This window comes from Meles meles, chromosome X, assembly GCF_922984935.1.
Source record: "Meles meles chromosome X, mMelMel3.1 paternal haplotype, whole genome shotgun sequence".
Lineage (NCBI taxonomy): Eukaryota > Metazoa > Chordata > Mammalia > Carnivora > Mustelidae > Meles > Meles meles.
This window is the reverse complement of record NC_060087.1, coordinates 108,540,388-108,544,796: the sequence shown is the minus strand read 5'-3', so window position 1 is coordinate 108,544,796 and position 4,409 is coordinate 108,540,388. Positions and strand designations below refer to the sequence as shown.

Below are 4,409 nucleotides of genomic sequence, written 5' to 3'. Positions count from 1 at the left end.
CTGAAGGCAGCAGCTTAACAGAATGAGCCACCCAGGTGCCCTCCCTTCTAGATTCTTAACTGAGAATCCCCTGTAATAAAAAGATTAACAAGAGAAAAAGAGAAGTTTAATATCATGTATAATTGCTGTTTTCATGGAAGACACACAGGGCAACTGAGTAACCCCTCAAAGTGGCCCAATCCAACACTTTAAATACCATCTCCAGCTAAAGACAAAAGAGGGGAGCCTAGATTGAATCAGTCAGTTAAGTGTCTGACTCTTGATATCAGCTCAGTTCACGATCACAGGATTATGAGATCGAGCCCCTTGTCAAGCTCTGCATGGGGCATAGCGTCTGCTTGGATTCCCTCTCTTCCTCTCCCTTTGCCCTTTGTTCCCCCTCTCTAAAAAAAGTCACAAGAAAGATGTTAGGGGTCTGGGATACAATTATTAGAAGTTATCAGGCAAAAGACAGTAAACAACTTTAAGATTTTTATGCAGATTTAATACTTGCATTCTCCATTATCAAGAGGGGTAATGAATTTCTAGAATTTTAGAATTTATATATTCTTCTTTATCCATTCATCTGTTGATGGACATCTAGGCTCTTTCAGTAGTTTGGCTATTGTGGACATCACTACTGTAAACTTTCGGGTGCACATGCCCCTTTGGATCACTATGTTTGTATTTTAGCATAAATACCCAGTAGTGTGATTGCTGGGTCATGGGGTAACTCTATTTTCAACTTTTTGAGGAACTTCCATGCTGTTTTTCAGAGTGGCTGCACCAGCTTGCATTCCTACCAACAGTGTAGTAGGGTTCCCCTTTCTCTGCATCCTCACCAACACCTGTTGTTTCCTGACTTGTTAATTTTAGTCATTCTGACTGGTGTGGGGTGGTATCTCACTGTGGTTTTGATTTTTATTTCCCTGATTCTGAGTGATGTTAAACAATTTTTCATGTGTCTGTTGGCCATTTGGACACCCAAAGAACAAATAATCCAGTCAAGAAATGGGCAGAGCTCATTGAACCCGGGGCTAGATCTTTGGATTGCTGTATTGTTCTCCACCCCCAGCCAGGCCCACACAGAAGCAACCATGTCTAAGAGACCTGCAGTTGGCATTGATCTTGGCACCACCTACTCTTGTGTGGGTGTCTTCCAGCATGGGAAAGTGGAAATAATTGCCAATGATCAGGGAAACTGGACCACCCCAAGTTATGTCGCCTTCATGGACACCGAACGATTGATCGGTGATGCTGCAAAGAACCGAGTTGCGATGAACCCCACCAACACAGTTTTTGATGTCAAACGCCTAATTGGACAGAGATTTGATGATGCTGTTGTCCAGTCTGATATGAAGCACTGGCTTTTCATGGTGGTGAATGATGCTGTCAGGCCCAAGGTCCAAGTAGAATACAAGGGAGAGACAAAAAGCTTTTATCCAGAGGAGGTGTCTTCCATGGTTTTGATGAAAATGAAGGAAATCACAGAGGTTTATCTTGGGAAGACTGTTACCAATGCAGTTGTCACAGTACCTGCGTACTTCAATGATTCTCAGTGTTAGGCCACCAAAGATGCTGGAACTATTGCTGGTCTCAATGTACTTTGAATCATCAATGAGCCAACTGCTGCTGCTATTGCTTATGGCTTAGACAAAAAAGTTGGAGCTGAAATGAATGTGCTGATCTTTGATTTAGGAGGTGGCACTTTTGATGTGTCAATCCTTACTATTGAAGATGGTATCTTTGAGGTTAAGTCCACAGCTGGAGACACCCACTTTGGTGGAGAAGACTTTGACAACCGAATGGTCAACCATTTTATTGCAGAGTTCAAGTGCAAACATAAGAAAGATATCAGTGAAAACAAGAGGGCAGTTCGTCGTCTCCGTACTGCTTGTGAACGTGCTAAGTGTACACTTTCTTCCAGCACCCAGGCCAGTATTGAGATTGATTCTCTGTATGAAGGAATCAACTTCTATACCTCTATCACTCATGCCCGGTTAGAAGAATTAAATGCTGACCTGTTCCGTGGCACCCTGGACCCTGTAGAGAAAGCCCTTCAGGATGCCAAGTTAGACAAGTCTCAGATCCATGTTATTGTCCTGGTGGGTGGTTCTACGTGTATCCCCAAGATTCAGAAACTTCTCCAAGATTTCCTCAATGGAAAAGAACTGAATAAGAGCATCAATCCTGATGAGGCTGTTGCTTATGGTGCAGCTGTCCAGGCAGCCATCCTTTCTGGAGACAAATCTGAAAATGTTCAAGATTTACTGCTGTTGGATGTCACTCCACTTTCTCTTGGCATTGAAACTGCTGGAGGAGTCATGACTGTTCTCATCAAGTGTAATACTACCATTCCTACCAAATAGACACAGACCTTCACTACGTACTCTGACAACAAGCCTGGTGTGCTTATTCAGGTGTATGAAGGTGAGCGTGCCATGACCAAGGACAACAACCTACTTGGAAAGTTCGAACTCACAGGCATACCTCCTGCCCCTTGTGGTGTCCCTCAGATTGAGGTCACTTTTGATATTGATGCTAATGATATCCTCAATGTCTCTGCCGTGAATAAGAGCACAGGAAAAGAGAACAAGATTACCATCACTAATGACAAGGGTCGCTTGAGCAAGGAAGATATTGAGCGCATGGTCCAGGAAGCTGAGAAGTACAAAGCTGAAGATGAGAAACAGCGGGACAAGGTGTCTTCCAAGAATTCACTTGAGTCTTATGCATTCAACATGAAAGCAACTGTTGAAGATGAAAAACTTCAGGGCAAGATAAATGATGAAGACAAACAGAAGATTCTTGACAAGTGCAATGAAATCATCAACTGGCTTGATAAGAACCAGACTGCAGAGAAGGAAGAATTTGAACACCAGCAGAAAGAGTTGGAGAAAGTCTGCAACCCCATCATCACCAAGCTGTACCAGAGTGCAGGAGGAATTCCAGGAGGAATGCCTGGAGGTTTCCCTGGTGGTGGAGCTCCTCCCTCTGCTGGTGCCTCTTCTGGGCCCACCATTGAAGAGGTTGACTAAACCAACCTGAGAATAAATAGGTTGAGCATTGTTCCACACACAATATTCAAAGGACCTAAATTTGTAGCAAATTCCATGGTAGTTGTAACGTTGAGCTGCTATAGCAAAAAAACTGGGCATTCTTGATACTTGAACATGGAATATGTGCACAGGGAAGGGAAATAAACATTGCACTTTATAAGCACTGTATTGTTAAGTGGAAAATGCAATGTATTTAATAAAACTGTATTTAAAATTGGCACCATAAAAAAAAAAGAAATGGGCAGAAGACATGAACAAACATTTCTGCAAAAAAGACATCCAATTGAGCTGATTATGTTTAAGAAAAAAAAAAAAAACAGACATGGGAAAAGCTCTGAAATCAGGAAGAAGTTGCCTTTTTGTAAGAGAGGTTTTATGTTTATATTTATATTCATATTGGAAATCTGTATTTGTAAGGGTGTCTTCCCTCTCTGTAATAGGAAGAGGAGGGTGACTAAAATTAGAAAAAAACCTCTTACATTGGGAGAATTTTTTGTGATGCATCTACCTGACAAAGGGTTATATTTTCAAGAATGATAAAAAATATGTAACATAAAGGAATAAGAAAAATACAAAAAATCAAAATGAAAGACTAAAGAATGTCCACAGGTAATTTAGGAACAAAGAAAACTGGATGCCTAATGTACATATGAAAATATGTTCAAATATATTAGAAATCAGGAAAATGTCCATTAAAACAATGAGCCAGCATTTCATACACATCAGGTAAGAAAAGGAAATAACAATATTAGGTATTTGTGAACTGTGGAACAATGAGATTCTTATATGTTGTCAGTAGACATACAAATGGATATGACTCCTAGCTAGTAAGGATAATGAATTTCAATTGCATTCCAATATTCCTAGAAAATTTCAATACAGGTACAAATGGAGACATTTTGAGAATAAAATTTATAGCACTTGTAGTAAAAGAAATAAACTTAAATTTCAATCAAGAAAATGGATCATAGTATTCTTCTACAATGGAATACTATAAAGCAATAAAAATGAATCAAATCATATGTATAAATACCACAATTACAAGGTTTAACAAACACATAAAATTGTAGATGTATATATGCAGGATCATTCTATTTATATAAAGTTTAAATCACTTATATATTCAGTGTAAGTATATGGAGACATGTTTGTGGATACATCAAATCCACAATTGATGTGGATACATCAATCTGTTATGAAAGTACAAAGCGTTCTTAGAAATCATGAACACCAAATTGAAAATAGTAATCATTTCTAGGGAAAGAGAGGAGAGGAGATGTGTGCCTACATATATGTCTTCATATATACTTACATATTGTTTATTTATAACAAGGTTCTAAAATAAATATGATAAAAATATAAGTCATGAGA

At 39.2% G+C, this 4,409-nt stretch overlaps 1 pseudogene; it reads left to right on the top strand.

Annotated features, from left to right (window-relative positions):
- The first annotated feature begins 1,076 nt into the window (after positions 1–1,076).
- On the top strand, positions 1,077–3,255 carry LOC123935541 (annotated as a pseudogene).
- The last annotated feature ends 1,154 nt before the right edge of the window (positions 3,256–4,409 follow it).